The 19977-nt window shown below is 47.6% G+C and overlaps 1 protein-coding gene across 11 annotated transcripts in view; it reads right to left on the bottom strand.

The window, feature by feature from the left end:
- Positions 1 to 19977, bottom strand: part of ZFHX3 (zinc finger homeobox 3) — a 512524-nt gene that overhangs the window by 147744 nt on the left and 344803 nt on the right. For 10 of the 11 annotated variants that reach the window (XM_090149525.1, XM_031615012.2, XM_090149529.1 and 7 more), the window contains one exon: positions 8264 to 8580. The gene's annotated coding sequence lies outside the window, so the exon portion shown is untranslated. Of the gene's footprint in view, positions 1 to 8263; positions 8581 to 17966; positions 18706 to 19977 lie in introns of those variants that run through there. The other variant, XM_090149537.1, reaches the window with a different exon arrangement.

The raw sequence follows: 19977 nt of genomic DNA, 5'->3' as shown, positions 1-19977 counted from the left end.
GGCTGGTGGCGGCAGGGAATTTCAGCTATGGGGCACGAGCTGCACCAGAGCCTCCCTGAGCACTCTGAGCAGCTTCTCCTAGGAGCCAGCCAGCAGCATCCTGCTTTTGTCATGTACAGGGCTACCATCACAAGTAACTTCACTGAACACAAGCACACAAATACGTATTTTTGTACACTGTAAAGGAAAGGGGAAAACAGATGGGGTTGCACAGAACCTCCTCCAGGCAGGAGTGGCTGTGCTGGAGGAAAGCATTGCTCATAATGACACTTAAGCCCAGACACTTGAATGCTAAAGGTTAAACTTACATTCTTCAAGAAAGGGCTCCTTGCCAGCTTGAACTGTGCTGTGCGTTCACTATTGCCTCCTCCTCCTCTTCATCCACTCTCAATCCACTTTTGGTATTTGTTGAAATAACTGAGGTTATTTTTGTGTTTTTTTTTCCCCTAAGACATGTTCTCTACACCAGTCCTCAGCCTTGTGTCTGTCACAGGGTTAAAAAAAAAAAAAAAAAAGGATCGGTCTAATGCCAGTGAGAAAGCTATGCATGCTTTCTCAGCTGAAAGTTACTGCAGCTTCAACCCAGAGCAGAGTAGTACGAGTATGATTCTATCCTCCACTGACAGTCTATAGAATTTCATCCTCTAATTCCTGTGCTGAGCTTAATAAGCAGAACATATATTCCAAAAGGCCAAAAAGTTTATATGGATTTAAAATACAAACTGAAAGGCCCATATAAATACAATAAACAAGAGAGTGGAGAAAGAACTTTCGGAGACAACAATGACTGTGGCTGAAGATGAAACTACTGGCCATGAATGACTCCAAATGCTCGAGCAAAAAAAAGGATGGGCAGGGAAATGCCCAAAGAGTAACATCACCGTGAGACAGATTACAGCGTAATGTGAAGAAGCACAGATGCTGTGTGGATGCTGCATTTAGAACCTAATGATCAGAGAGCACCCTCCCTATATACTTTCATGCTTTTCCCCAGGGATGTTTCCCATTTAAAAAAAAAAAAAAAAAAAAGAACAGCAGAAGCATTATGGCTGCCTTTGGAAGCAGCCCCTTCCCTCAGCACCACGTCAGCACTGGAGGAGAACCGCTGGGCTGTGAGCAGGGGCTCCCCACACCCTGCCGGCAGCTGGGGTGGCAGGTGGGGCTTTGGGTGGGATGGACTGCGGCCCTGAGGATTGTGGAAAAGAACCATTACGTGTTTGAGCACTTGAGTGCAATTTTATTCGGGTTCAGACCTGATAAAGGCAGTGACGCTCATTTTTCTACTTCCTGCAGCAGGGAATGGGGCACAGGACTCAGCATCCCTTTAAACAGCCATTTGCTGCAGTGTATTTCTTGGCACAGCCCCGACTGTATCTTCTGGTCCCAGTGGAAGTTCACACTTTTTAATATCTCTTATTGCTTTGCAACTGCTGCCACCAGTCAGCAATCACAAACAGGAAGCGGTGACTCAGCAGAGCCACAACTGTGCACGGACAGTGACTGGAGAGACGGCCAAATCCTGCCCAGCCCAGTGGGGGCTGAGGGCCAGGCGGCTGTGGGCTGCAATCCCCGGCCCATAGCCTGGCTGCGGGCGCACCAGGACCAAGTTCCTAATGCTGTGTGCCCACTGACAGTCAGCATGGGGGGAAGGGAAGGGAAGGGAAGGGAAGGGAAGGGAAGGGAAGGGAAGGGAAGGGAAGGGAAGGGAAGGGAAGGGAAGGGAAGGGAAGGGAAGGGAAGGGAAGGGAAGGGAAGGGAAGGGAAGGGAAGGGAAGGGAAGGGAAGGGAAGGGAAGGGAAGGGAAGGGAAGGGAAGGGAAGGGAAGGGAAGGGAAGGGAAGGGAAGGGAAGGGAAGGGAAGGGAAGGGTCCCAGGGTCACTCAGGGCCTGGAGCAGTGGCTGGGACCAGCCCCGGGAACCACGAGCTCTGGTTTGTGCCCGCCCTGGGGAAACAAGATGCTGGTGGCAATGTGTGTGGTCCCCTAAGGACCGAGGCAGTGGCTGGGGGAAGCTCTGCAGCGGCAGTGGTCTATTCGCAGCCTGCTCCATCCGTGCTCTAACTGTATTTAGCAGCGAGTTTACTCCAGACTGAGCCTGCGTGAGTGTGTATGAGAGGGCTGAGGATTGGCTGCAGCAGGCGGAGGGCTCGCTGAAAGGCTCGTTAAGGAAGCACTACTGACCACGCAATCCAATTACATAATGCTTCAAAAAATAACTGTGCTGGGAGCCTTGCCTAGGCAGTGTGTTTCGGCAGCAGAAAGAGGTATCAGATATCCACCTCCCAACCCAAGGCTGATAGGATATTTGTGCCACAATCTGACACTGTGCTTCAGCTGCAAACTGCTCGAAAGAGGAAACTTACTTCCAGGGGAAATGTCTACAGTTCCCTTTCAAGGCAGTGCTGCACCCTGCAGACCGACGTTATTTGAGTCCTTGTAAAATTACCACTAATCTCCGCACTTGGAATGCCGTGCATTTTATGGGTCCTTGCTATGACGGCAGCTTTGTTTTGTGGGGTAAAGGAAAGTGCTGAGCTGGCACCTGGCTGTCAGCAGTAGCTGTGACTGCTCTCCCAGCTCAACTCTTGCCAGCGTCTCCCTGCTGCTCCAGAAAGGGCACACACAGGGAGGATTAATGGGACCATTCTGTCACACCTGGAAAATGCCTGAAGAAACACTCCATCCAACCTGGAAGCACACAGCCCCGTCCTGGACAGCAACAAAAGCACTGTGCTGCCACTGGAGCTCAGGACCGGTGCTCCAGGCCCTCTCTGTGGCTCAGTTCGTGCACTGTGCTTGGTGAGCAGCGACTGACAGAACCCTGTCTCCAAGCAGCGCTACAGTTCTTACTGCAGTTACTAATTTTTACTGTTACTAATTCTATTTTTATTCTTACTGATTTTTATTTTTACTAATTCATTTGCAGTTACTAACTGCCAGGCTGTTCTGAGAGGCAACACAGAAAAGGCACATTTCTAGTGAATGAGGAAAGAGGCAACTAAGAATATTCCTGCACTTACAGAGCTTCTATACCTGAACTTTGGTTGTTCAATTGCATGATGTAAGCGAGCCTCTACGCACACAAGCCTCCAGTATAACCTGTTCCCAGTTCTGGGCACAGTGGGGCTCTGTGCACCCCAGTAAGTGCTGGGTCCCCATGCTTTCACAGGTCCACAGCCTCCCCCAGGCCCTGAAAGAAGCAGGGACACAGCACACTGAGGGAACAACTGCAGGCCAGCAGCCACTGCCTGCACTGTCAGTGCCATCTTGATGTCTAAACTGCACTTCACAACAGAGCTCAGCATCATCTCTGCCCCTGCATTTGGCAGTTCTGCTCCTCACACCCTCACACCCAGCTCCAAGCTGGGAGAGCTGCCCATGAGAACAGCCACGGCAAGGAAAGGGTGGAGGCCACGCTCCAGCTCGGCGGCGCTCCATCAGCTGCCTTCCTCCCAGCTATTTCGAGACTGTTTACCTGGCAGGCGCACATGACCGGCCCTGAAGGAAGCGCTGACATCACCCTGTGCTGTGCCCGCACTGCCTGCAGCTCAGCCCCTCCTGCACAGCCCGTGGCCAGGCCCTCTGTGCAGGCCGGGGCCAGCTGGGCGCTGCTCCCCATGGACATGCTGTGCCCGGCCTGGCAACACCACTTGGCACTGCCAGCCCTCCACTTGGGCAGGGCATGGAGCACACCAAACCCACTCTGACAGCCGGATTAAGTGCTGCGACGGCGGGCAGAGAATGCAGCTTTCAAACGCCAACATACCATTCGTCTGCTGCAATGGCCTTAAAAGCATCGCTGCGTTTCCTTTCAGCTCCAGCAGCTCTACAAACCCCTTCCCACACTGACACCAGTCCTGTACACCAGCAGCCCCGCACAGCCATGCCACGCTCGCCATCACCTCCCCACACAGCACGGCCGCATCGCCGCGTTGTGGAGCAGAGCCGCGCCGCCTGCCGCAGGTGCTGGGCCCTGCCAGGGCTGCTGGTCATGGCAGCCGGGCTCTGGCCTCAAGCTGCTCTGTGGAAGCTTTCTCGGTGCACTTGGGCACGCAGCCAAAGTATGCAGCTTGAAGGAAATGTTTAATAAAGACGCAGGAGCCTCAAACTGTTTATTTTTCCTTGCAGAAAGGTGGAGGGATGATGTCCCTGGAAACCAACTCCTGAGGCAGGCAGAGGCCAGAGCGGCTGTGGAGCCTGTGGGACCAGGCAGCCTCGGCTTCTCCCTCCCCTCACAGCTCCGGCCTGTGGGGTCATAAACAGTGGGGGAAAAGGCAGCCTGTTAGGAACTCTATTAAGTCTCCATTAGTTAGGTGTGAACTCATTACCCTAATACACTCAGAGGCAGGATTCTACCGGCAGGACATTAGCACTCTAATAAGCACATTTGGTGCTGGGAGGGACGCACCTCGATGGCTGCAGCACATGCACAGCCCTCACAGCACTCCAGCGCTCCTCTGCGCACACTGTCCAACCCCACACAGCACAGCCCCAACCCCACACAGCACAGCCCCAACCCCACACACTCCTCAGCCTCTTCCTTCCTGCAAACCAATAGCATGCTGCCCCTCGCATCTGCTCATCTTAGTGACTGCACAGAGAGGGAAGGACATGCCAGGTGGCCACAATGTGGGATGGGAGGAACAGAAAACGGCTGTGGGTGACCGTGGGGACTGGGGACAGAAGATGTATAGCAATTGCTGTTAGGAATTTGAGGTGTTTAACCAAAAAGAAAGAGACAACCGCAGCATAAGCATGCCGTGGCCTGCTTGCTCATCTGCCTTCTCCTAGGAGTGATCTTTCACTTGTGTCTGCATGGGCATTTTCTGCTCTTTGTGACGGGAACTGCCTTCCATTGCCTGCACACTGTGAGGAAGTTATAGCAATCGAAATAATGAGCTTATAGGAAATCAATTAATTAATAATAGATAGGATGCAGGAGCAGGGCTTGAACTGATTGCTGAGTTAGCATAGTAAAAACCTGACCATATGTAGGAAATGGGTGTACTTCTGCAGGGCGCTGTGAGCTCTCTGGGAAGGACTGAGCTCTGCAGCTGCACGATGCAGGCTGGCTGCCAGCACTTCTGGAAGCCTCTCATCTGTTAGCATCGTTTTCATCAACATATTCGTAAGCTGGTGTACAGCAACGGTCTCACTGTACTTAAAGCTGCAAGGTTTTGTACCTGAAGATACAAAAGCACAGCACTTTGTCTGCTGGAGATTCCAAAAGAGGAATCTGAAGCTCATGGCCATTACAAGAAGCCTTCCACTGCTCCCCTACCTTGGTGCCCAATGGCCGCGTCCTTCTGCCAAAGCCCTGCTCAGAGCCCACAGAAGACAGAGCCTGCACCATCTTCTCTGTACACTTAATCACACCTCAAGGCTGCACAAAAGCACGGTCCCCATGCAACTCTTCCCAAATCTAATTTTGAAGCCCATTTGTTCCTAAATAGGGCCGAACTTATACTATTCCCTGAAAAAAACTGTCCAAGATCACAGAAGTATAATTTTAAAAATTATTTCAGGAGGAAGCATGATCTTGTTTCACAGAACTTTGCCCAAAAAAAGTATGAAATTAATGGTATTAGATGCCTAAAAATACTCTTGAGGCTCTGGGACTTGGAAGAAAGGCCTGGCTGCTATTCCTAGCTGCGCCACAGACTCTCTGTCTGCTCTGAAGGACCGGCACAGCAGTAACATGGGGCATGCTAAAAGTGCCCTGAGACAAAGACATAACGAGGATGGTCTCTCCTCCACTTTTTGTCTTATTTGCCCAGCCTGCAGAATGGGAATCATACTGATTTGACTTGAGGAAGCAGAGCATGTATGATGCTTGAGTAAATTCTCCTGATGTGTTTCCCCACATGCACGTAACATCCACATGGAGTACCATGAAATCATAGAGATTCACAGTGGTCTCTGATCCTTCTCACTTGCTCTTTTCTCCCTTTCCTACTTCCATGGAATTAACTAAAAAGAATCTACTGCTCAGTATCTACTGCTGAGCAGCAACTACAGTTAGTAGGAGGGATTTCAAAGTCCAGCATCCTGCAACATTCAGGATTAGAAGTGTACCTTCATCCCATGGAACGGGACAGCAGTGCATCCTCCCAATGGGATGCTACAGTTGCTTTTAGTTTTGGAAAATTTTGACATATCCATATTTTTTTCCATTATGTTTTATCCAAGAAAACTATTTTGTCATTTTAAAGATGGTTTTATGAGTATCTTCTCTCACATTGTTTTACTGTTCTCCTGTAAGCCAGGGTACCTGTTTCTATGTGAAATGCAATGCAAAAACAGATTGAAAAAAACATTTGTGAAAGTTTCAACAACTTACAGTTGTAGGACACGCAATGATACAGCAGGAGTTCATTATCAAACATCTGAGCTGAACTTACTGCTGGCTTTTGTGCTTACAAAAAAGGGACATCCCAAAGCTTATTTGACAGGATCTCATATCCCTGTAATCCCCTATGTGTCTCAGCCCTGAAATAACTTTTGGCATAGTCATTTAAATTGCTAAATAGAAGATTCGAAATAGCACACTTCAGTGACAAATGGTAAAGTTCATGCCCCAGAGTCGCTCCTTCAGACTGATGGGTTTGTAATCTCACCCTGTCTCTCGAAAGTCTTCAGATCAAAGGCTAATGGCTACTTTGGTACAGGGAGGGGGAAGATGAGGAAGAAAGATGGCAGGGGGCAATGGTGGGGCAAAATACTGCGGAAGTTCTGAAAAGATCCCAGATCCTGCACGTTTTTTTTTCATCAGTAACAGCACTCCAAGATAAATAAAAAGGCAACAAAAATCTCCGCTCATTCTGCAGAAGGAAGACATTGGTGTTTCTATGTGGGACTGTGTCTGATGAAATGAAGTATTTAAATGACTTCTATTTACATAGTATTTTGAGAAATAATGCTAATTTGCAGAATTGGCATCTGGGGTACAAGTATACATACCCTGGGAGAGCAGTTACAGAGCCTTTGTGAAGCTAAGTAATAAACACTTTGTCTTCACCACACTATTTATGGGTTGCTTGGGGGCATCCTGCTCTCTTTCTGCCCCTACCTGGGCATAAAATTATTGTAGAACTAGGCCTTAATAAGGCCAACAGTAAATCTGAATGACCACACATGCACAGCTATTCCCACTTCCCTGATCTCCAGCATTAATTATAAAGTGGAACTGTTTATACAAGTACATACCGCTTTCCTGACTTCTTTCTTGTTTATGTCTAAACCTTTATGGACATAAAACTTTGGAATTTGCTTTTGGAATAAAAGTGCAATTGAAACTGCAGTAACTGTGCTAGAAAACAACTTTGCTATTGCTGCCTCAATTCTGTGGTTTGCTTCTCCCCTGGAATCTCTCCTGCTCAGCAGTGTTGTTTCAGGTCACCTCCTCGCTGTCCTGTCTGGACGGCTCATTAGAAACCTGAGCTCTGGATGGCTCAGAGCAAATGCTCCAGTTTTTCCTCCTGTCTCCTCTGCTTTTCTCTTTACTCTGCACCACTTCTCAGCCCGCTATGAGCTTCCTTGCAGGATGGCCAGGGGGTGATTTGCAGTGCTCCCTCATGCTTCTGCTGTAAGGCTGTGGTTAAATTTGTCACTCCTTCTACAATGTATTAAAATGGCAGTCTCTTTGTTCCTCTGGATTAGAACACTTGTCTGCGCCCTCAGACACTCTCTCTCACTCAGAACTTTCCTAAGAGAAACATTTTTCTTCTACACTAACTTATTACACAAACGAGAGACTTCCATCTGATGGCATACACATGTGTGGATACCAAACTGAAGTAACTCATGCTCCATAAGCGCTAAATTATTCCTTGTCACCCTGGCCTGACCGCTTGTTTAGCTGAGCTGTCAGATTATAAATTAATATGTTTGCTGTTTGGGGCTTAGAACTCTTTTTTTTTTTCCTATTTGTTCACCAAAACAGATTCTGTATACCCTGGGCGCCATACAAAAATAATAAATAATTATAGTACATAGATAAGGTATTATTCTTGTCTTTCTTTCCCTTTGTTTTATCCCCTCCATCCTTTGCCCTTCCTCTGATCAATTCATCTTCCATTTATTTTCTATTTCTGTCTGCAGGTTTTACTCTATTATGTATTACTCTGATATTCCAGCCATGCCACGTGCTTCAAAAGTAAAAGTACAGAGGCTTTACTAAGTGAAGGCGAGGGAATCAGCAAAAACTCCAGGGGATAAGAAGAAACAATTACTGTAAAGAAATTACGAAAGGAATCGAGTTCCTACCTGATGCTGCCTCTTATGCTGACTTGGATGCCTCGTAACTTCTGTCAGACTTCTGTCACTCTTCACATACAACACAGAAGCATAGAGACTTCATAGCCAACACAGTCACACAGACCTCTTCACGTAGACAAGTCCTGATGAATTGGTGTTTGACCCAATCTCTCTGACAGGTTAAAACAGCTTTTAATTCTGGTGGGCCATGTCGCGATTGGAATGAATCAACTCTCTCTTCGTTTCAGTGTCCAGCCAGTGGGAGCTGCACAGGCTCTGCGTTACGTCCGTTCAAATTCCTTTCCTCCTTGGCAAGGTATTCCTACCTAGAAAAAGAAGAATTAAAAATAAGACTGTGTTTGGCCTCTTACAGCCTCAAAATCTCCCATGGTGTTTGTGCATTCCACTTTTGAGGGCACACTTCTGACCTCAGGTTTAACATCTAACCCTCCAGAAGCGCCTTTATAATAATGATGAATAATTAATCAAGGTAATACTTTGTATTTTAAAAGTCACCGTATCTTAGCTAATAAAAAAAATGAAACACTTTCTTACTTTTCTCCTTCTTAAAAAAACAAGCAAGTCAGTATTTATTGAAAAGCAAAATATTGCAGCCTCACAGCATTACGGGAAGGGAGCTGTACTGCAGGCTGTCCCCCCGCGTGCCCCTGCCTGCAGAACACCTTGCTGACCCAGGGCCCTTCTGTGGCGCTGCCCGTGCCTGCATCTGCTGCAGCTCCAGACCCATCTCTAGAAAAGCTCCTCGAATTCTGCACAGGCACTGCTCAGGTGCAGGCTGGGCTCTCGTCTTTCTTCCTTTTCCCCTCACGGCAAACACTGTGATGTAACCAAAACACAACTGGATACAACTCCAATTAGAATTTGCAAACATTAATCAGACGTTTTGCCAGGAAAGCTGGTCCCAAGGACTCAGGAGAAAACAAGCTATGTATTGTTCTTGTGGATTTCCTTGCACCCCTGAACTCTGTGCAACAAACAGGGCCTTTCGGAGCTCAGGGATCAGCTTGGTTGTTACAGACAGGACCCAGAGCCATAGGGCTGAGTGCCCAGCCCTGCAAGGTGCTGGAGCACTGCCACCCCAAGCAGCTCCCAGGGGGTTCAGGGCAGCAGCAGTGGGACGTGTCCTGCTCCCAGCACCTTGCCCCTGACCTTCCTATTCCACGTGGCTGTACATTAGTGATGGGCAGTGCTAGCAGATGGCGAAGTTTGAGCTGGGCTAATTAAACATACTGAGCTAATAACCTTCCATTTTGGGACTGGTATAATTCATAATTCAATGTATTGCTGCTGAGACATTAACCTTTCAACAGCTGGCATGGTGCCCACCACAGCCTTAGCGCTGACCATCTTTCAGGAAAATGAATATTATTGTTAAAACAGGTATAAATCATTCACAGTTCAGCTTCTGTGTCAAACTGTACATGAAAATAAGTAGTAGGCTGGGTAATTTATTTACCTTTTGGTGGTTATTCTTATGATTTCATATCATATTCTGTGATTAATAAACATTGGCCAAGTGCCATTTTGTTGTCACTTTATCTTTCCATACTGGTTATTCTGACTTTCATCTTTAACAGGTTCAAGACTGATGCAGGATTGTTTGGCACAGGCACAAACACTCATTTCAAGGAGGAAGAACTTACTGTAACCTAACTCCACAGCATTCAGCACAATTATTGTGACTACCACCTGTCACAGCCCTGTATTTTGCTATAACAAGTGTATCACTGTGTAAATACGCAGATTAAAACACTTAAAAATAATGCACATAGTATATGCAACTATATGAACAGGTTCTGGCTGAAAATGGATACTGGAAAGAAAGGACTGTAGGAAGTTGAGATCTCAGCAGCCCCCTGTTGGGCTGACACCAACAGGCCAGTTGGGAACACGACAGACTGAGGGCACCCTTAGCATCAACTGCTGGGGCCTGGCTGACTGACCGTGTCACATGAAAACAAAACAGAACACTCAGTCTAACCATCTACATTATAGCTGGCAGTCAGATCTATATGGCCTTAGGAAAATCTAGCAATATAAAACTGGCCTTTCTCTGGGCTCTACTCAGCAGGCGACTCGACAGCCCAGCCCTCACTTTCCCCAGGAGCTGACCAACAAAAGCTGAGGTTTTTATCCATCGGGTGAAACATCAGCACGTGTTCGCCAAGTTTGTCTGCTGTTTCTCCAGAGCCAGAAGGGGACAGGGCTCTACAGCTGGAATTCCATCTCATTTTTAGCCAGACTTTGATTGCTCATAGGAATGTAACAGTTTGTCACCTCTTACTCCAACATCCACTCTGAATTGGAACAGCAGCTCAGTCTGTGGATTTCCTATGCTTTTGCTATGCTGTGCTCTGAGCTCTGCGCAGATAGAGAAGCAGCAGCTGGGCTGTTCACATGCACTGGGAGCTGAGAACAGAGCTGTGCTATTCAACTCACAGCCAGTGCAGGAGCAACAAGCACAGCTCTTTGTGAATCCACAGCTGGGGGTTTCACATTTTATTCTATGGCGATTCAGAGATTTCAGACTGAGTAAAAAATATTAATACAACCGTTGTTGTTGTTGACGATGCAGATAGATATGTAACCTTGATTACAAGAACAGTGCATAACTTGATGTCTGTTGGACTCTGGGCAGGCCTTGGAGGAGTCAGGACAAGAGTGTTCTACCTCTCAGTCCAGGTCCCACAGGGTCTCTGACCACCACAGCTGGCAACAGAACCCACGCCTTACAGCCCCTTACAGAACTATGTGAGAAGTGAACGTTCTTCTGCATGCCTCCTTTATACTGTACAGAAGCAGTATCAGCCACAAAAAAAAAAAAAAAAAAAATCTATTTATAAGGAGACAGCAGACAGCCTCTCACTCCTGTGAATGCTAACCTGTCCCTGTTGCTCCATACCCACATCACTGGCAGCCCTGCCCTGAGCCACTGCACTCATGCTTTGTGTTTTGAGAAGCACAGCTGAACCACAGCAACTGGACCAAAACCCCTTCAGCTCCTTGCTCCACTGGCAGCATAACGTCCCTGCATTTCACTGCCTCTACTGGCTCCATTTTATACATTGATGATTTGCAAGACCTTAAATGTGTGTAAGATTGGACACCTCTGTGTCCAGCTCAGCTGCAGCAGCCTGCTCAGCGCTCCTCTGTGTCAGTGCCATAGCCACAGGGATGGAGCAGGCCCTGCTTCCACTCAGTGCTGGGACATGGGGCACTGTCTGCTCCCAAGCTGAGCTGAGCTCTGGGCAGGCTCTGCTGTCCAAAAAGGGAGCGGGGCCTCACCTCAACAGCTCCGTAACCGCTGGCTGCAGAAACACTTGGGTACATACATGTAGAGTCACAACCTGTCATGTGAATGCTGCCCAAGTCTGTTTGCTTTGTCTGTCTTCCAGGGAAAAACACGGTATATTAAAATATGTGCCCTGGGCGCTGTGCTGCAGCGTGCTCCTGGAGTGTCCCACCTGCACGTGTTATCAACACTGCCCACAGCACGGCACAGCCAGTGGAGGGCCATGCTGCTGCCTCTCGGCGGAGCAATTACACAGGAATCCCACTCAATCCTTATGGCAGCATCGCTCCTGCTTCTCTAATAATACACTTCACTCAGTACTATTTTTACTTCTGCAGCGATGACTGCACAACAGAAGGACTCTCATTTTGAGCTGCTCAGGAGAGCACTGTGGGAAGGTGTGCGCTGTGCCTCGGAGCAGCAGGCCGTGCTGCTGCCTGCACCGCTCCCAGCTGCCTGGGCTGCGCTCCTGCCATGAGCTGGGAACCTCCTGAGGCTGCTGAGGGTCAAACGCTTCAGAACGGACAAACAATCCTTGAGGGCATGCAGTTTTTTCCCCCCTGGATCCCTGCATGGGAATAGCATTTGCTTTCCCGCTGTAGTTCCTGTTGAAAAGGAAATGCATGGCAGCTCTCTTCTGTACGTATATTCTGTGAAGGGAAATGGCTTTCAAAGGTAGTATTTGAAACAGAAAAAAAGAAGAAACAAATCAACTTTAACTCTGTAACACCTTCTAGAAATACACTTATGTTTCAAATAATGCCAATGCAGAGGCCTGCAGAGCTGGGTGCTTGGCCGTGCAGTCAGAAATGTCAGCCTTCTTAGGCAATACTCCCTGGCGTATCTGAGCCAGAGTTGTATTCTTGAGCAAGTCCTTTGCCTTCCAGTAGCCATGTGACTTTTTGTGGCAAGAATCACTTAATGTAGCTCCTGTCTGAAATGTCCTATCCAAAATATTCAAAACAAGCTCCAAACAAACTGAGCATCTCCACCTTCTGCCAATACTACTTAGGCCAATATTACTGATACTTTACAAGTGGGAGAAATGAGATCATTTTTTTTTTAGGGGAGACAGAAGCTGCCAGTACGCTGGCACCTCACACTCTCAGTGACTGCCCACCACTGGAGAGAGCACCAAACAAACAGGTTTGAAGGAGGCTGTGTATCTGGGCACGATTTCCCCCAAACCATTGGTGCTTTCTGCCATACTGCAGTAAAGTCCTGTGTCTTACGGCAAAAATACCAGTACACAGCTACTTCAAGTTTCAGATTTTCAGTGTTTCTTCCTCAGTAAGATACTTGGCTGCTTACCCTAACGTCAAAGCAAAGGCTACCTTCTGCACCATGGTTCTACGCAAGTTAAAAGTTCAGGTTTCTAATTGCTCTCTTGAGGCCTTATTACTTGTTGATGAGGTCCTTTTGGGAACAGCATCAAACCTATAATAATAAACACTCATTTTGCTAGAAAGTTTGTAACAGCCATGCAGTCTGCAGGTCCTGTGTGTCTGCAAACCGGTGCTGTGATGGCACCCCAGAGCAGCTTGCTGCTGTCCCGCTGATGTGTCTGCTCTGCAGGCCGTCTAACAGCCCGATTAAGCGTTGCGTTCTTCACCTTTGGCAAGGCCCTCACTTTTTTGCATGTTCCGCTCTGCTTTCCAAGCCCACACAAAAAGGGACTCTCGTCCAGGGCTTCTCTCATGGAGCAGAAGTTGCGTGTGCACCATGTGTGCAGGCAGAGCTGTGGTTGGGCCCACGCACTGCAGCCACCTGACAGCTCTCCAGCTTCAGGGTGGGCTCCTTCCCTCCCCAATGGCCAGTGGAGACCCAGAGAACATTTTCTGAGGCAAAGAACAGCCTCAGCTCGGATGGATTACTTGATAGTCAAGATTTACATTTGCTGAGCAGAGCGTGTCAACACCGCTGCCTCTCCCAGGCTGCAGCTCTCTGCTGAGGTTCCTACAGAATGTTTGCTGGTTCCTGAACAATGGCCAGCCTGAGGCCAGAGGCTGCGGTGTCCCCCTGGGGCTGCTCCCTGCCCATGGCGTCCTGTTCCCGGTGCCAATCAGCACTCGCCTCCTTAATTTTCAGAAACACGAGGTTCTCCTAACTAATTAGTCTGAAGTGTAATTTTCTGTATAGGTATTTTGAAAGTATTTGGATAGCACCATTTTTATGGGCTGAGTTTCAGAAGAAGCAGGGAGATGCTGAGGTCTGGCAGTCTCAGGCGGCAGATGCTGTCAGGTCTCTGATCTTGGCCAGCCTTTGCAGCGGGGCGCCAGGTCTCCTTGAAGGCCTCCGTAATGAATCAGCCCGGAGTGGAGCCGGTGTTTATCTCGGCGCTGCCGCGGGGGATGGCTACCTGTTGGAAGGGCTGCGGTCGATGCGGACGAGGGCAGCCGTGCGTGAGCTGTTACACAGGGCTCGGTATCGATCAGAGCTAACGGCTGCCGATAGGAACGTGGGGCGGGCTGACAGCCGAAGAGAGGGAAGGAGGAAACGGCCTTCGCTGGTGGCAGCCGTACAGAGGAAAGCCGATAAAAAGTCAATTCCACTTAACAGAATGGCTGCTAACTAAATATTTTGGGGCTGGAGCTCAGCTTCCCAGACAGTGTCTGTGTGCCGGAACTGAGACATCAGGCGAGCGCAGTGCAAGAGAAGGGATGCGGTGACAGCACGGCCTGCCAGCGCAACAGGGAACGCCGCCTCCTGGGGAGAAGGCTGGGGGTATCTCAGCTCCCTGCACCCAAGGAAGCACGGAGCTCCCAACCCCTGCCAGCTGAGACACGTCTTGCAATAGCCTGATTCCACCAAAGCCCACTTCCACGCCAGGAGCAGACTGAAGAGCCCACTACAGCCACCTTCTGCCTTCCTCAGCCTCAGTGCTGCTTTGGGCTCTGCTACATTGTATGGCCACATCTTGTAAGAAAACACACAGCAATGGAGAGCTGTTTTTCCTGGGCCCAACATTCAACATTTAGACAGCGTTTCAGGCCAACTTTTAGGCTGGCTCAGTGCTCAAGGCACCTAATATTAAGCAATTCTCCAACAGTTTGATTAATAGTGTCACAGTCATAGCTTCAGTTCAGGTTCAACCTTTTTAATGTTTCATTATTTTACAAAGTAATAAATCAGGACAGCAGGAAAAGACAGATGTAGGAATGTCCCTGCCTATCCATCTCCTCATGAAGACAATGGGTCAGAGGATAATTGTTTCCAGGGTTGGGGTAGCTGATATTAGTAAGCCGCAAAAGAAGGAGACTGTAACAGAGCTGGCAATAAAGGAGGGAAAAAGGAAGCTGGAAGGTGTCAGCATGTCCTGCAGGGCTGGGCTGCGGGTATGGGAAGGAGCCGGTGGGGGCTCCCAGGAGCTGAGCAGGACGAGAAGTCCCATGGCAGAATGCAGGAGGGGCGGCTGCACCAACGCTGCCCACATCCCGGAGCGGAGCGGGATGCCGTGCGCCTCTTCCACAGATCCCACCCAAACAGAGCCAGAGCAGCTGAGTCAGGATCACCACAGAGCTCCTTGCTGAGCTCAGTACTGTGATGGAATTAAGGAACAACACATCCTAAAGGAAAAAAAGCCAAGTTGTGCACATTCGTGCAGATTTTGAAGAGTTCACAGAATTCACAGTTGAGACTGTGGAAAGTGATGAGGATGATGCAGAATGGAATAAAATATTGACATGTTTTTATGAGACCAAGAAGTCATAGAATGAATCACAGACGGGCTTGGGTTGGAAAGGACCTCAAAGATCATCAGGCTCCAGCCCCTGCCACAGGCAGAGTTAAAAATATAGGAGAAATCCGATTTGTGATGAAGCTGACGGGAAGAGCACAGGAATATGCAGTGAAACAGGAAGGATAAGACTGAAAGTGGTAAATGTGAAGCTTGCTTTGTTAGAAGGAGGAATGGAGAAAGAATAAGAGATCTGAATGAATATGGTGGAAAAATAAAAGGCTACAAAGTTTGTTATGGCACTGTGTTTTATGGACTGAAACATGTGACAACAAAAAGAAGCGGCTGCAGAAATGTGAGTAACAGGAGACAGCATCTTGGAAAGGATTTTTGAGTTTAACCAGAGAATAATCATTCAAAAATGGTGAACAGTGAGGGATCTGTGGGGAGGGTGGCATTCTGTTTTGGTCGTGTTAAATTGAAAGCTTCACAAAAAACAAAAATCCAATGAATGCACTTTGCTTTTCTTATCAACTGATTTGTTAAGCGCAGTGCAAATTCTGGGACGGCGCACACAGATGAAAAGAAATTCATGGGCAGCACTGTGAGAACAAGCCAGACAGATGTTTGGAATTTTGGCCTCACTTTGCTTCTTACATCGCAGAGCAAAGCAACTTTTGTACAGAACAAACATTTTGCCACTTTCCAATTTACTTCAACAAGATTTAAATTTGCTTTTAAATTCCAGTTAGTTCAGTGAAGGGACCTGACAGCCCCAATGCAGAGTCATCTACAAATTATCTGCTATTATAACTTAACCACTGTTAAAAGAGGCGTTAAGTCCTGATTATCAAAATACAGACAACGGTCCTTAGAACACACGTAACACGCGCTGGACAAACAGACACTTCATACAGTGAAGAAATCAGTTCTATATTTCCATATGTTTTCCTGCAAAATAGTATGCAGTTCAAAACCGGACTGAAATCCACACATCAGAGCTAAAGCCTACTTTATTCTGCTTGCTTATCAAGACATATCTCTATAGGTTGTTATATTATTATGTTTTAAAGCTGGCACAGTACAGGAAAAACTAATGAAATCTATTAGACTTACAGTACAAAAGAGAGATTTCTAAGAAATACTGCACAAAAAGCACAGATTAAAAAAATGGAAGCAGCCGAGAACAGCAACTATGTGCCACAAAAGACAAATACAAAAAGCTCTGCTCTCTCTTATAAGACACCCACAGTCCTCCATCTGTCATCTCAGCCCTTCCTCTCCCAACTGTTCTTAAATTAAATGAATGCTTCTAATGGGAGATTTTCTCATGAAAGCTTATGAGAATTCATCCAAAGACAAATTAAAACAATGCCGAATAATCATGCAATCCACCTCTCTACCAGGTTGCCTGGCTTCCACGTTCTCATTTACAAGAGGGGAAAAAAAGCAACAATACAAACCCAAATAAGGAAAAGCACAAGTAAAGAGCAAATCTTCCATGGGCTGCAGCAGGTACAGCCACAGGCTACTCCCTGTCACCCTGCTTACAGCTGTGCAGCTGCCACTGAAGGTTATACTGCATATGAGCCCACTGTACATATCTGATGGGATGACTTCACTCTTTGTGGGCTTTGCAGCTTGAACATTTATAAAGGAATAACTGGCATTAAAACAATGTATTATTTTCTCTTCGTGAAAATAAAACTAGTTCATGCCACTGAGTCCAAAGTGCTTTCAAATCTACTTCCCTAACCTTCAGTGATCATTTCAGTTGCTTTTAGCATCTTATCTAAGTTGAATAATAAGCCGAGACTAACATTTTCACTTTTGTTTCTTGTTAGCTTAATTTTGGGGTTGCTGTGCAGTATTATAACTGTTCCGTGTTGGGTTGAATGCGTTTAATACCCACCGGCTGCATTCCAGGTAGCCACAGTAGCAAAACTGTAATTAAATATTTCTATCAGAACCTGGAGCACAGTTGCAAAGGAAATGTATCTTGAATTTGGACATAATCACCTGACAGCACCTCTTTAGTAACAGGTCTTCGTTTCCTCTACATTTCACCGTTATGCTGTCTGAATTCCCAGCAGGTAGGCTGATACCACATGGGTTATTTTCCTAGCTAATAGTCACTCTAAATTTAGATCTAGCAGCACAATGGAGCTCAGAAGACAGACCATCTCTGTCCCCTCAGCCCTCAGCTCAGCCAAGGCCGAGGCTGGCAGCTGCTGGCTGATGGACACATGGCTGGGGCTCCGTGGCGGGCAGCCATTGGGCCCATGCAGCCATCGGGCCCACAGCAGCACGGCGAGCAGCACAACAGCACTCCGCATCCTCGCTGCCAGCCGGCCCTAAGCGGCCGCTGCAGTCACTTCCGCTCCAGCCCTCTATTTCACTACCTCTATTTTGCTTTTTCTGCTCCCTCTCAGCACCTGATTGCAATGCTCAGCCAAATTAAGAGTCTCCTTGGACTTCCTTCACTGTTCAGTTTAATCTCTTCTACTTCTTTCTTGTTCTCTCACTCTTTGCATGATTTCTGCACTCACCATCTTCATTACCAAAGTCACTCGGACCTTCAGAGTTCACCCCAAAAGGTAACAAAGATCCTCCCCAGGCTCTCCTGCCTGTTCCTTTCTGCATGTGCTCTTTAGCAGTTCCTTTGGCTGCAGCCCCTTGCTGTTGTACTTAACCACCGTGAGTGACAGAAATCCAATGCTGACCACTTCATTATCCGCCGACCTTGTCCCCCGGCCTCCTGCCCCTCCATCTCTCCTGGGCAGCCCGCCCTACGTCACAAGGCCTTGTTAAAGGTCAGGACCCCAAACCATCAGAATCGGTCGTGTTGTTTTACTGTATCACCAGAGAAATCAGGCCTGTCGGATCTCATTAAGCCCTATTTGTGGGTGGAACACCACTCCTGGAGCGGGATGAGCTGCTACCTTTGAAACGCAATCTTCACCAGATCAGATCAGTACAGCACAGGGATTATATTCCACCAGTCAATCTCTCATAATCACTCCCACTCTTATTGGCATGGCTACTGCTGTCCCTGCATGAGAAAGGAAATCCTCTTAAACAAATACTCTCCGCGGGAATAAGGCTTCCCCTCACATCAGGGCTGGGGCTTTTGCAGGACAGGTGCCTGCAGGGGCTGTGTGAAGGCTGACCAGTGGGCTGGGTGTGACGCGCTGCGACTCGCTGCAGCCAGGCACGGAGCTGTGCCACACAGCACAGCACCGATGACGGAAAAGTGTTAAGCGGTCCTCTCAACGCGCCTGTGAAATAAAGCAGGAACCATCACCGCCGCTCCGCAGCAGGGAAGTGACGCGACTTCCTGAGTGTGACTGAGCAAACGAACGCCCGCGCTGACATGGTAATTGTGCCCGGCCTTAGAAGGACCCTTTAAATCACAACTATTAGTGTCTTATCTGACACAAACGTTACAGAGGGAGAGAGCCTTCCTCTCCAGGCTTATGCCACAGTGTTAAGACAGGATGATGGTAACATAGGCGGTGCCCTAAGGAATCTCCTGGGAATGCTGTTAGGTACGGAGATGCTAAGTTAGGTGGTAAATAACACTGCACTTCCTACATCAACTGCGCGTTTCAGAGCAGCTACACGTTGCAGAAGGCAAAAAATGATACAAACTTATATGGATTCTGAAGACACTCAGAAATCTCTGTGGCCCAAATGAGAGTAAATCAGAAAATAAACGGAGAAAGGAAACCAGCAAAACCCGTTAGAACAGCATTTAGAATCAGGTCATGTCTGGTCAGGGGCAAAGCAACCTCTGCACAATAGAACAGGATGAGGAAAGGCAGCATATTCAGTTCCTGAACTGTACATGCTTCAATTATTTAATTGACTTGTAATGGCTGCCTCTTCTACCATGTTGTGGGACCACATCTACATCCTATAATGCATTTGTAGAATTATAGCTTTCTTAGCCCGAAACTGACCTTGTTAGCTGGTGGTCCTCCCGCTCAGGAAGGGTTAGCCACGTTCAAAGGAAGATGCCATTGCTGCTAAAACCAACGGGATACAGATGGGAAAGGAACAATGATTTGAGGAAGGAGAGGCTAGACTTCTCTGGTCTGAGGAACTATATGGGAGCCAAGCCTCAAGATGAGGTCTGGATGGGTTTTTATGTCATCTTACTTAGTTTTTGGTATTCAATACAATGCCCAGAAAGATGAACTCAGATACTGCCCAGGGAGTGAATTACTTTTGTACAGACACTCTCCACATGTGGGGCACGGCAAATTCTAAAAAATTCGTAAAACAAAAAAATCATTAAAGAAGGAGGAAATACTAAGAAATCCTCCTCTAGACAGAAAAATGGGAAAGATCTTAGCAGGTTTAACAGAGAGACCTCAACCCAAAGCATGTAGCTTCAGTATAATTTATTCAGAGTCTCATGAGAAGTAGTAACTGTACAGGAGCAGCACAGAGGTCAACAAGGAGATACACTGAGACCTCGAAAACCTGAGGATAGGGCCCAGACCACACTGAAACACTACACCTTTGTGTAGTTCTCAGCCAGGCAGGTGCATTTGCATTTTTAAGGGACACAGTATGTATGAGAGGTGAAACAGCAAATGGCCTTCACAAAAACCAGCATACATTTTACTCCAGATTCTCAGGCAGGCTCTGGGAACAGACAAAAAAAGCCTGAAGTTCTGTTTTTTACATAGGCCACTAATTCTGATATTTTTGCATCAGTTTGGGTCA

This window comes from Phasianus colchicus, chromosome 13, assembly GCF_987193195.1.
Source record: "Phasianus colchicus chromosome 13, bPhaCol1.hap1.1, whole genome shotgun sequence".
NCBI lineage: Eukaryota > Metazoa > Chordata > Aves > Galliformes > Phasianidae > Phasianus > Phasianus colchicus.
The sequence above is the reverse complement of the archived record's forward strand: the minus strand, read 5'-3'. Positions and strand labels throughout refer to the sequence as shown.